Genomic DNA, 13618 nt, shown 5'->3' on the forward strand with positions numbered 1-13618 from the left:
AAGCAAAACAGTCTCGACTTAGGAAAATTAGTTTAATTTATTGCAAATCAAATCAGAGTAGGATAATGAGAAATAAAACCAAATCTTATAAACACTTTCATCCCAACCCTCCCTTCTTACTGGACTTGACTTCACTCCAGATTTCTCTACCTCCTCCCTACAAGTGACATGGGGGATGGGGAATGGAGGTTGTGGTCACTTCATCACATATTGTCTCTGCTGTTCCTTCCTCCTCAGGGGGAGGACTCCTCACACTCTTCTCCTGTTCATGTGGGGTCCCTCCACAGGAGACTGTCCTCCACAAGCTTCTTCAATGTGAGCTGCAGTTACTGATGAACTGCTCCAGCGTGGGTCCCTCACAAGTCCTGCCAGCAAACATGCTCCAGTGTGGGCTCCTCTCTCTATGGAACCACAGGTCCTGTCAGGAGCCTGCTCCAGTGTATGCTTCCATGGGGCTACAGCTTCCTTTGGGTGCAGCCACTTGATCCAGCATGGGGTCCTCTGCAGGCTGCAGGTGGATCTCTGCTTCACCGTGGACCTCCATGGGCTGCAGGACGACAGCCGGCCTCACCATGGTCTGCACCACGGGCCGCAGAGGAATCTCTGCTCTGTGCCTGGAGTACCTCCTGCCCTCCTTCTTCACTGATCTTGGGGTCTGCAGAGCTGTTTCTCTCACATATTCCCATTCCTCTCTCTTACTACAGTTGCTATTATGCAGTAGTTTTCTCCACCTTCTTAAATATGTCATCCCAGAGGCGCTACCACTGTCACCGATGGGCTTGTCCTTGGCCAGCAGTGAGTCGTTCTTGGAGCCAGCTGTCACTGTGTCTAACAGATACGGGCAAAGCTTCTAGCAGCTTCTCATAGGAAAACACCCCTGTAGACCCTGCTACCAAAACCTGGCCTACAAACCCGACACACAGGTCAATGTAGAGATGGTTTACAAGACACATTTTTAATCATAACAGAAGTTTACTAGAAAAAAAAAAAAAATGGAAAAAAAAATTAATTCCTTATTTATTTTTTGGAATTTTTATTTCTCTTACTTTGATAATAAGAAAAAAGTTACAGGATGAAATAAAGTCTAGACTTACGTATGTTTCGACTGTGCTTTTATCACTGCCTGTCTTGGTGATTTTCACCACATAACAATTGCATGCACTTGCACATAAATCCTCCAGATTTTCTAATCTCAATCCAATAGTAATACTTCCTAAGGCAGCCATGTGACTTAGGTTATTCAATATATGTAAAGCTTTTTCTAGACAATTGCAAACACGTAACCATGTTTGCCTTTCTTGTCTAACAGATACATCATGTGCAACACTGAGTAGCCAAATGAAGGAGGTCATGTGCGCAGGGTGAGAATGCCTTTTTCCACCACATGGTTGAGAAGAAGATGACAGATATAAGGTTGTCAAGCTTTCAAGTGTTATTGAGCTGAGAAGGAATTCCTTCAGAAAATGTCATTTCCTTCTCAAACAGAAAACTAATATATCTAAGCCAGCCAAGAACAGGGGCTGGAGACCAGAAACTCAATTTTAGAATTTTTTACTGTCCCAAGAACTAGGACAATTAACAATATCTGCAACAAAGGAACAAATCCCTTCATAGGAAGAGGTTGCAGAATAGGTTAAAACACACCTACATGAGCAAGATGTGTGGCTCATGGCTGTGACACAATATTCTTTGATGTGTTTCAAGAAGATGTCTGAGTCAGAACTGGGAGCTGTGAGGAGTAACAATGCAACAGCTAGAAAAGGTCATGAGAAAGGGTAATAAATACATTCCTGGCCCTGGTAAAGTATTAATTCACTTTCCCACTACAGACAGACTCTACCTGCCTGTTCCTGGGGGTCTTTCACCCCAGCACAAACCTCTTTAAGTCAACTAGTCAGTTACATCCTGAGTATCATTTTCTTCTAATAGCACTGGTATATACTGAGAAGATGGGGTGAGCTGCTCATAACACCCAAACCTCTGTTTCTTTCTGCAGTAAAATTGAGCACTGCTGTGGATGGTTTTCCTGGTGTGGCAGTTGCACCAACCCCTGATGAGATCGAGCCTTCAGTGGGGCAGTTGATGGCTCTTTAGCACCTTTTGCGCCCCACGGTGCTTGTCCCCACATACACACCTAGGGTGCTGCTGACAGTCACATCCTCTCCACACTGGGGGCAGGGTGACTTCACCTCCACCCAGCTCTGGGGCAGGAAGTGTGGGACCCTCGGTGAATTGACAGGGTTCTCAACAAAGGAGTTGCCCAGAGAAGCTGAGAATCTTCTGGACCCTGTTGTAATGACCACAGGCAGATCTGACCAGGCTATAAAAGGGGTCCCCGCCAAAGGCCCCCTTTGAGTGGTCCTTCTCGGAGCAGTGGGTCTTTGAACTGGAGCTCTCCCCTTAGACTGGGACGCCATCTAAGGAGACTTCCTGGGATTCAGTGTGCCTCACCTCCTCATCTGGTGAGTGGTTATCTTTCTCTACTGGATATATCCTCGAGTGAGCCCTTGCCTAACCCAGGCAAATGATTATTTCTTCTGGGTACCCTTCAATGAGAGGACTGTAGTTTTGTTTCTTGTGAGAGAATGCATGAACATTGTGGATCATCATTCTTCTTATGCCGTCGTACCCCAATAATGTCCTCAACTGATATTCAAATCCATATTTTATGTTGTCACAGTGCTAAATAATTGGATAAACCCTGTTTCTAGTCCATTTATTGGCTACAATTTTCCAGCTATAACAAAGTCTGTTTTGGAACTTGTCCACCCAAAGTTGACTTTTGAGGTGCCTCCATGACACCTGGATATAAATGTCAATGAAGTGTATCTCGCAGCATGAGTTACAAAAATAGTCTCATGGACAAGACTCTGGGTTGTCTGCTTTTTCAGTGAATTAGTACAGTAAAGAGGGGTGGAGAGGAAAAGGAATATAAGAGGGAAGAAATGCTCTCATTAAAAAAAAAAAAATAAAAAGCATGAGACTATTCGTTGGTAAATCAGACAGAGAAAGCAAAGAGGGCTATTTCCTGCAGAGCAGCAGGGCAACGATATTTTCCTTTATTATGTGCTTGAGGAGATCACAGCCAACAGCATGTTCCAGATTGATGGATTGTCCACATACAAGTTAAGTGCTTCTGTTAACACGGTGCAGCAGAATAACTGGTGTATTATGTGTTCATCACAGAGTTTAAAAAAAGAAAAGAAATCAGAGAGGTTGAATGGAAAATCACAGTTTACTCTTTTTAAAAGTGTTATATGAAATGTTAAAGCTTTTTTGTTTTGTTTTGCTTAAGAAAAAAAACAATCTTGCTCAGTTCCATGGTAATGTACCTTATCTTTAAACCAGGGCAAAATCAGAGACTGATGGATCAATAAAAATCAGATGTTCTTACAAATCATTTCTGTTTCTGGAGAAAAATCAGTCATAACACACCTTTTGAAGACAGTATTGCTTCTTTGCAAAAGCAGAATACAAATGCAGACACAGTTTTACATCTTATCAGCTTCCTGAGATCTACTTTCTTCTACCTACAGCTTATTTATGGAGATGTCCAAGAGTGCAGATAGGGTATTTGTATGAAAATGCAATAGTTTAGTCCCAGATTATGATGCAGCTCAGAGATGATTCCCCTGAAACAGTTTGTTCACAATAACCATTTTGCTTCTTTAGGCAAAATCATTCTGACAAAGTTACCAGTGGTAACTTACTATCCCGTCATTTGACTCAGCAACTATCACCAGGAACTTGTTAGGGTTATTTATACGCATATCTTCTCCATCAGCTCCAGAAAAGGAATGGAAGAGTGGCAGGGTGAGGGAGATGGTTTTGCAAACCTAGACAAACTTATGGAATACCACAAGGACTCCTATTTAAGCTGGCTGAAATTCTGGTCTGATGATATTCAAGCATAATCACCTGCAGCCATGAAGAATTTCAGGTGTTTTACAGAAAAACTGAACAGATGCTATTAAAATTTCTGTAGCCCATGCACTGAAGTTTCTAGATTATGAGCTAGATTTTCTTGTCTGTAGGCAATCAGAGCCTTTTATCTTCCTCTGCCTCTATCAATCAATCATTCCTCTTCTCCTTGCTCATTTTGGTTAAGCGCTGTTCTACCATTACTTCCTAGTCAGTTCTCATTCCTCTCTCTTCTCCTTCTGTGGATCAATTAACCTTCCTAGTATTTCCTCAGATGAAACACAGCGTCTCAACAGATTTGGGAGACCCAGGGCCACCTGCTACAATGACACTTAATATTTTGTAGCACCTCTGTTAGGGAAACTCATAAATCACCTGACCACAGGAGCCACAAGCAAACCAACTGAGACTTTACCACTAGGATTGAAGTCCCTTTGTGGAGGGTGGACCCAGTGATTCAACGGGCACCTCACGTAGGCTCCTTTCTCACCACACACACACATTTCCCTTTAGTTCAGCTCTAGGATTCTCAAAGCAATGAGTTTGGCATGCTGTTTCTCTAAGTAGCGCTTTTTATTAATTGGTACAGCAATCAATTACAGCTCGAGCTACATACTTCTGGAGATGGACCCTGAAAAAAGAGATCTCTGGGCAATTACACCCTTACAATCTAAGTTCCCCACCCTTTGTGTGCCAACTCGAGCCAATTGTAATATGGTCTGGAATCTCCCCGTTCCTCATTGTGTTCCTCCATTGAAATGGCAGACTGTTTCTTGTCTCTGGATGTGCTGTTCCTTTTCTTACCTCTAAGGATGCATCTTCTGATTGTAGTTCCCTTATCTTCTGACTTGAACCACCTCTGGGGGCCCTCTTTTTCTTCACCAGGCAAAAGTTCCACATATCTGGGTGAAAGTTCACAGCTTGTGGCCTAAGGCTACAACAAATTTAGTTCCTAATGCTAAGAGAGTTATGCTAAGCAAGTTCTGTGTAAGTTTCTAAGCAAGTTCTCTATAAGCAGTATACCAACTCACAAAATACTGCTGCTCTGCCATGCTTATACAAGCCTCTTCATTGTACAAGCACAACAGTTGAATAAGATAAGGCCTGGACATGGGCTTAGTCAGTCAATATTTCCTAACATCTTTCACGCTTCACAACTCAAATTAAGGTGCAAATTGTACATGTGCATATATGAATGGGAATATGTACCTCTATCTATATAGGTGGATAAATTATATATAATAATGATGCATGATATGTGGGGTTGGAATACAGGGAATGTGGTAGCTAACTGAAGCATTGCACAGAAATAAGGCAAAATTATGTTACTGTGTCATTTACTATTTGTCAGTCCCTAGTGTTCAGTATACCTGCCCAAATAAAACCTACACTATAGCTATAACTGGCCCTGAAACATACTCTGTGCCTGTGATGGTTTTGTCTAAATTTGCTGGTCCTCAGGCAACAAAACCAAATAAGTAAAACACTACCTTGTTTTCCTTATAAACCTGGGGGAGAAAATGCATCTGCAAAAAGTAAAATACCAGCTTCAGAAGCTATAGATTGGGGCTCTCTGGTTTATGATATTGGCAATGAGCAGAAGTGAATAGGAATTCTGATCCTATCAGTGCAAGACTGTGCCCAGTGTGACAAATCATGATGCAGCACAGCAGATGTTCTTCACTGGATTTGAATGCTACCTTTGATCAAGCAGTGTGGGTATCATCAGAAAGAGAATAAGCCTTCTAGGAGGAACAATTTCATGTGTAACATCAGAGCCAGAAGTTAAAAGAACAATTTTATTCTTGCCTCTACTCTACAGCAAACTTATTTCTCTTAATGGTTATCACTGTTGTGATGAATCTTAATTACAGGGTAAGCAGATCGCGACATTGCTAAAGGAACACATATGGCTGATTAATTTCTCCATATCAAAGTTAATAGCTTACTCACTGCACAATTTATTTTAGGGTAGCTGAATACATCGATTCAAATATTTGCAGGAACGAGGGCCAGGCTGCTACCACCCATGGGATGATTTTGATTTGCAATCATTGTGAAAACAGCTATTTGAGGGACAGTTTGTGAATCCTCAGCAACTTCAGACAATCTGCATAAATGCTCTGAACTACAAATAGGTCTCTGCTCTTATGTTCAAATACCAGGAACTACTGATAGCAGAATATTTGTAGTCTCGCCCTCTGCTTGGAGATAGAGCGGGGAGTGCTCCCTTGCCTCTTGCCAGTACCGCCAGGCCTTGGGAGCAAAACGAGACCCCCATTGCAATGCCAAATTGAGAGAGGGAGAAAGGGACTGAGATATATGTGATACATGTGATACACACATGTATCAATCAGTGAACACACACATTGGATTTATTTGCCTCTAAAACAGTCTTAAATGACTTAGTATTTCCTAGTTACATACACTTATCCTGGACTTGTGTAACTGAAACTGACTCCTGCCAGAAGGACAGAATCAGGCCAGCATGAAAGCGTGTTCCTAGTGCTGTTATGCTTATTGACACACACAGTGTCTACTATTGTTCCCATGGCGTGTTGGGACCTGTTTTGTATTAGAGTGCATGTTGCTATGTATGGGCAAAGTGTCTGTGTACTTGGTCATAGCTACAGCACCCTGGTCCTGGCTTGGAGCTTAATTGTTTGTAAGTAATGTGTGATAAAATTAGTCACATAACCCAAGAGAACAAATATCACTAGGCAGTTTCTAAACAACCTGGGGGTGGGAATTCATACAAATGATTCAGTATGAAATATTTGACAAAAGTAAAAAGTCCTTATGTGTTACTAACTATAGGCAAAGCTGTCCATGCTAAACTTAAACAAAACTCTGTTTTGTGTGAAAAGGCTTTATTTCTAATTGCTTGAAACTTTTCTAAATGTTAGCAGTTTTAAATGAAAGTTTTCTATTCTACCTATTAACTGGATTGTACTTCCCACACGCCCCAGCATTTCTGTCTGAATCACAGAATCATAGAATGTTGGGGACCGGAAGGGACCATTTTTGAGAAAAAAAAAACAAACTGCAGTTCACTCTCAAATGAAAATATATCAATACTATTCAGATTTTTTCAGTTTGAAAGGGAACATCATGCTCTTTTCCATTATCAAAAACACAAATCAAGACAGTTCTACTAAGAAATAGAAATACTTTGATGAAACCTATGTGCAGCATGAATATTCTTTGAATGTGTTTGTTCAAGATGTATTATTACTGTTAGAGAATTTAACCAGGAAAAATAAGTAATTTATCTCCTGGTTATTGACAAAACAAGTACATATACCTTGCAGACTATCAAAAATTAGAAGGATCCAAAGCATGTTGTTAGAGCTGGTATGTTAGTGATTTGTATGTTAGTGACTACAGTGTATGTTAACACAGTCTTGTAATATACAAAGAATGATCCTTCTTTTTGCCTTTTCCACAGAAGTAATTTCATATTCACAAACTGTTGGAAAATGTGGGCAAATCGATTTGTCTAAAGAAAAGAGTAGTCAAGCTCTATCCTGGTGAAGCTAGCATAACTGCTTACCTAAAAGTATAGTACAATTATGAAAAAAGATCAATATACTAATCTTCAGGTCTCGTGTTCAAAATTAAAGGCATTTCCATTCCTGAGGAAGGCTTTGCTGTATATTTCCTTAGAAACTAAGAAACTAGCAGCAATCAATGGATTTTACAAATTGCTATTGATGAACCTCGATATTTTGTTTCTTGTAGCTCCTTCCCAATCAAATCTATGATTAAAAGACATCATATTGTCAGCCCCTCATCATATCTGACTCCTCAGTAGCACACAATACTCAGAGGGCTGAATGTAAAGTCTGAGGCCATACCTGTACCAGTAAATAAAATAAAGTGCAAGCACACCATGGCTTGCATCCAAATGGCTGAATTATTTTTTCCTTCCCATACCCTGTGCTGTTGCTTTCCATGCCTGAGCAGAGAGCATTTTGTCATGGATATGGATTAAAGCTGTCCCTTAGAGAATGCTAACAATTTATGAGAATACACATTTCTGGGTAGTACATAGCCCAAGCATGGTTCATGCTGAGTGTGCTGATGGACAGGTTGTCCCAAAGTTTAAATTCAGTTCCCTTTCCTGTCCTGAGCACAAGCATAGCCCAAACCAGAGATCACGTTGTGCTGGCTTCACTGGAAACAAGTTAATTTTCATTCAAACAGTTAGAAACCTTTATTTTTTGTAGCTAGCATGGTCATTGTTTGGACTTAGTTTGAGAGCAAGAATACAACACCCTAGAATAGAATTAATGGTTTTAATTGTTCTGGTCTGAGAGCCAAGGCCTCTGCCCACAGGTGTGAGACATCAAGGAAGAGGGGCATAGGTGGGGAGACCTTGGCTGACATCCAGACTGATCAATAAGAATATTCCATCCCATTAGCGTCATGCTTCATATTTAAGGAGAGCTGGGATCTTCCGGTTTGGTTTTCTCAGAGCCAGCATGGAGACCTGTTCAGGAGAGTTCTGTTCGGGACTTTCTTTAGTTTGATCTTTTGCGATCCTGCTGTTTTGCAGGGGCCTCTGGGCCTTTCTGCTTTTTTCCTCTTTTCTCTTTCCAGGATCAGCTACTTGGGACCAGGTGCTGCTTCCTGGGACTGGCTGCTCTGTGTGGATGGAGTTCATAAAGAATTGCATTGCGTGTCTTTTATTTTACATTCTATTTCCATTTTATATATATTATTAGTGGTAGTATATTAGTGTTATTGTGTTATTTTATAAAACAGTGTTTACTTCAATCCACAAGTTTCTCCCTTCCGTTTTGATTCTCTCCCCTATTTGGGGTGGGAGGGGGTGGGGTAAGCAAGTAGATCTCTAAACCATGACAGCCTCTGGTGAACAGTTTCTGACCTGCACCACATTTCTCTGCAGGGTTGTGTACAACATTTCTTCCACACATTTTCAGTGACTTGTCTTGCATCCAACATTTTAGTTTATTTACAAGTCTCAACCTAGCAAAGATTATTACCTTTATTAGAGTAAGATGTGTCTTCACTCCTAACATTTGTACAATTATGATAAAGTTGTCACAGAAACTGACTTTCTTCCTGAAGACAACTGAACCTGGAAGTAAGAAGCCTTTATGATTTAAACAGGACTGGCAAAAGAAAGATACTAGAGTAGGATATATACACTACTGCAGTGTATATATATATATATCTATATATAGTGTATATATATATGCTTATATATCTTTTATGTCTTAAGGTTATTTGCAATAAGATTCTAATTGCTTCTGAAAAAAAAATCCTGATTCTGATCTTACTGAACATACAGGTTCACGCATTGCAATGACATAAATACAAAGATTATAATTTCTAAAGTTTCTGTAAGATAATTTCTAGAAATGCTAATGAAAACGGTAAGTGTAAGAGAATTGTAGAACTTAAGTTAGCATTCCAAGAAGAACTGCAGAATATACACAAAGAAAACTGAATTCTGTATTACATTTTTCACATGAATGAGGAATGATAATAATCAGCAGAGTTCCAGATAATAGGTTTCTAGACACATTATTCTTCATGCAAAATACCATGAACAATTCAACTTATATCCTCTGTCATTCTGGAGAGATGAAACAGTAGAGTTTGTTTGTTTTTATGTATGTTTGTTGTTGTACAATTTACTGTTGAAAGTTTGAGAGAGATACATCAAGTCTGTTTTCAAGGTACAACAGAGCTGGATCAACATCTAACAGTACGTTAAAGTCAAACTGCAGCATAGAAGGTCATCAGGGGTTGCATAGCCCCAAAGGGGACTTCACGTGAAATCTCAGTGCCTCACATCCTCTCTAAATCTAGACCCAGGAACAATTCTATCAATCTTCTACAGTCTGCATTTTTATGGGCATGAGTCATCAGTGTTTGGAGGACTAAGTAGAAGTGTCATAACTGAACTAAATGCTAGCAAAAAAGATACAAAACATAAATGGCACAGAACTGACAGAAAAGTAATTCTTCAGAGAAGACAGGCCACAGGAAAAACAGAATATACTCTTTATTTCTTAACCTAGTAATTCCTGATCAACAGGTTGTATCACAGAAAACAATTACAAAGGCAGTGAGGCTTCACAGATTTTACTACATTTCCTTCAGTAAAGACAGATTCCTTCCTTCTCTAGTTGCCAAATCACTGTAGACTTTGTAGTTAAAGTATTAGCTGGCAAACATTCAGAATACACACATACAAATACATATCTCCGTAAAACTATCTTTCTATTTTATATTCTGATATTGGTAGAAAAAAAAAATTAGGCCATTTTCAGATTATCTTTTTAGGGCTTTTTTGCTGTCTTTTCTTCTACTACTAAGAAGTTCCGAAGAAAAGCAAAAAAAAAAAAAAACAACAAACTCTGTATGCAACAGATAGGTGTTTGGGTTTAAAAAATACCAGGGAATTTTTAATGTTTTATGCTGTTAATACTAAATTATAATATTATGAACTTCCCACATAATACTCAGTGCTATGATAGAAAAGATACTGTGTCATTGGAGAGGTCTATTATTATCATAAAAAAGAGCACATACTATGATATGCAGCAGTTCTGAACACCACAATTTATTGGCCTTGATTCAGGATAAGACTGAAGCACATACTCACCAGGATGAAGCTTGAATGCTTTGCTGATTGACATTTCATTAAAGTTGTGGAAAAAAGTAGCCTGTTCTTTTTTTTTTTTTTTTTTTTTTTAATTCAAGAACTGTGCTGTGAAAATTATTTTGTTTTCCTTTAGCTGAAGGGAGAAAAAAAAAACAGGTAGAAGCTTGGATTTTCCTAGCTCATATAAACCATACATAAAAATATAGGTGTAATTTACACTACATAATGTATTCTCAAACATACAAAGAAAAACATCTATGAGCATGTTCTCCCTTGTTTTCCACTCCCTTTTGCTTCCAAACACAAAGATTCAGTTAGAAGTTCTTTAAAAAATACCAGAAGAAATCCTTTAGAGCTGGTGATGGTTTGGCAATGCCCTTAGTTCCCCACTTGGTGCAATCTTTTTTCCCTATCTCACAGCAGAATCACTAAGGTAATTTTCAATGCCAGACCAATGCTCCCTGAGTGCATATGTGACTAAATGATACATCTTGCAGTGCAAATTCCAAACTGTGAGAACTAAGGGGATTTAATAGAATTTATTGCCTATTTAGAGTCCTCCTCTTCTGTTTGTTCCCTCTCTCTAACTTTCCTTTCAATCCATAAACCTATGTAGAATTGATGGATTGCACAATTTTGCTCAGGAGTACATCCATTGTTTTAGGAAAGGGTTATTTTTCAAAGCACTTGTCCACAAACTTGGCTGAGAGAGGCCTGATCACAATGCTACTCTATTTCCCTTAGGACACTTCCCTTTTGTTCTAGAAAAGACACTGGGAAATATTTAATTAAAAAAAAAAAAAAAACCACGCAAAAAACAACCAATCAACCAACCCAAAAAAAAACCCCACCCTACATATGGCAAAGTAAAACAAATAGCCATCAGAATATTTTGCTTTTGTGAATAATTATGTTCCTGAATTGGGTACGAGAAGTATGTTAAAGAGAGGAATTGGATGCTTGACTAGCTCTGGATGTCCTGAATTCATGTCTTATTTCCATTCAGGAGTGTAGTTCTGAGATGAATGATCTGATCATCGCCGCTTACTAGTTAGATTCACATGAGGAGGAGGAGGCTCTGAATGCTCAGCCTCAATTCCTTTCAGATTAAAACAAACCAGAAGCTGTGCTCCCAAAGCATGCATCTACAACCTCTAAAATATTTAGTCCACAACCTGTAAATCTGTAAAGTTCCCCTAAAATGTATATGGTCTGAGGTCTATAAATAGGTTTCTGCCATGACAGAACAGTGAAGTGTTGATCACTGTTCGAGAGCCAGAGCTGCAAAACAGAACAGAGAGTATGGTGTTGACTATAACCAGGGGGCTACTTTACAATGGGAGAAATATGGCTTAATATGACTGGCTTCTCAGTTCTTTTGCAGAAGCATACATTGAAATTATTTCAGACAACCTATAAAAAATTAAGAAAGATCGGAACTGTGAAGTATACTGTTAAGTATTCTTTAATTATCTTGCTTCAGACATTTCAAACTCTTGACAAAGACTACTCTGAGAAAAGTCCTACATTAATGTATTGTTCTGACAAGCACTATAGGCTGAAGTGAGAGATTAAGTTAAATTAATCTATGTTAGTGTCCTTGGAATATTGTTGCCTTTGTCCCCGGTGACACCACTGTATAGAAGCTGATCAAAGTAAAGAATAAACACAGGATGAATAATCAAACGCTTGTGATTTCAGTGTCAGATTGGAACATGCTTCTAGTGGCAGACACAATATAAGAAACACTGTTATATGCAATTATTTTATCAAGATGGAGAAGATTCCAAAGACTCCAAAGGAGTCCTCAAAGTTCTTCAAATAAGAAAAAAAAAATTATCTTTTCAGACATATCATTGTATGTTCAGATTTGTCTTTTTTATTACACTCTAAGGTTCATTTGTTGTAGGTAGGTCCTATATTTAGCCCAGTTGTCTGTAAAATCAATTATACCAGAATCCTGTCAGAACCTTAGGCATCAGAAAGCAGATCAAGTCTGCTCTCTTAGGCGCCTTTGTCCTTCATCCTTTCAATTTATTTTGGCATTATTTACAGGGAAGTCTGTGATACGGAGTATGGCATTTTATTGAAATGGTATTTAATAGATTAAAATTACTAAATGACATTTTGGGGAAGATGGCTTGGGCTGGAATTCATATTTGGTGACTGATCAGGATCAGGGTTTGGGAACAGAACTGGTGAAATGACACCATCAAAACTGCTCCAAGGTGACTGGGATTATTAATTAAGGACTCACATTAAATTCAGATTTCTCTGATACTGAAAGGCATCAATCTTAATGGAGCTTTTTGTTTGTTTGTTTGTTTGTTTACTGAGCTTGCAGCTTTTTCTTTGCAACACTGTTTTGGTTTTAGATTAAATACTTGCACTACAAAACCTTAGGTTTATAATGGCATTCTAGAAGGAGAGCTGACAGAAAAGCTAGGGACACTTGTTGGTTCAGTGACATTTCCTGTTGAAAAGTCTTTTAGGAGTCTGTGGAAAACAATATCCCTTGTACCTGTTCTGCTAAGACCACAACTGTCTGTGTCCCAGAACATGGTGCTTGGTCCTTCAAGGTTCCAGCATGGTAAGTCCTGGTGATGCATTGCCTCTTAAAACATGGCAATAATCCAACGGTGGAGAAAAAAACCCACCACTTTTTCAAAGTCATACTTAGAGATAAGTAGGATTTTTCAGAAATGCTGTGGAAGACCTAAGTATTAAATCAAATTAATGATAATACTACATATTACTGATTAGCTCAGAAGAAAAAGTATAGACTACTTCAATGTTTTAGCAATGCTTGCTTAGTACCATGTTTCACTGTGTGATGTTTCACATTAACAAAACGTTTATCACAGATTCGCCAGTATTGATTCCATATTGGTGATACATGCTTTTACGTGAGACTAATTGTTGCCATCACACTTTTCATAAATACATGTAGATTTAACACTTCATGAGAGAATTTTTCAGGTGATGTTTCAATTGGCCATGCAATTATACTATTGCCATAATGTCTTTGCAAAGGCAGTCATTCTAAATGCTCTCTTC

Source organism: Nesoenas mayeri (genome assembly GCF_963082525.1).
Source record: "Nesoenas mayeri genome assembly, chromosome: 2".
Lineage (NCBI taxonomy): Eukaryota > Metazoa > Chordata > Aves > Columbiformes > Columbidae > Nesoenas > Nesoenas mayeri.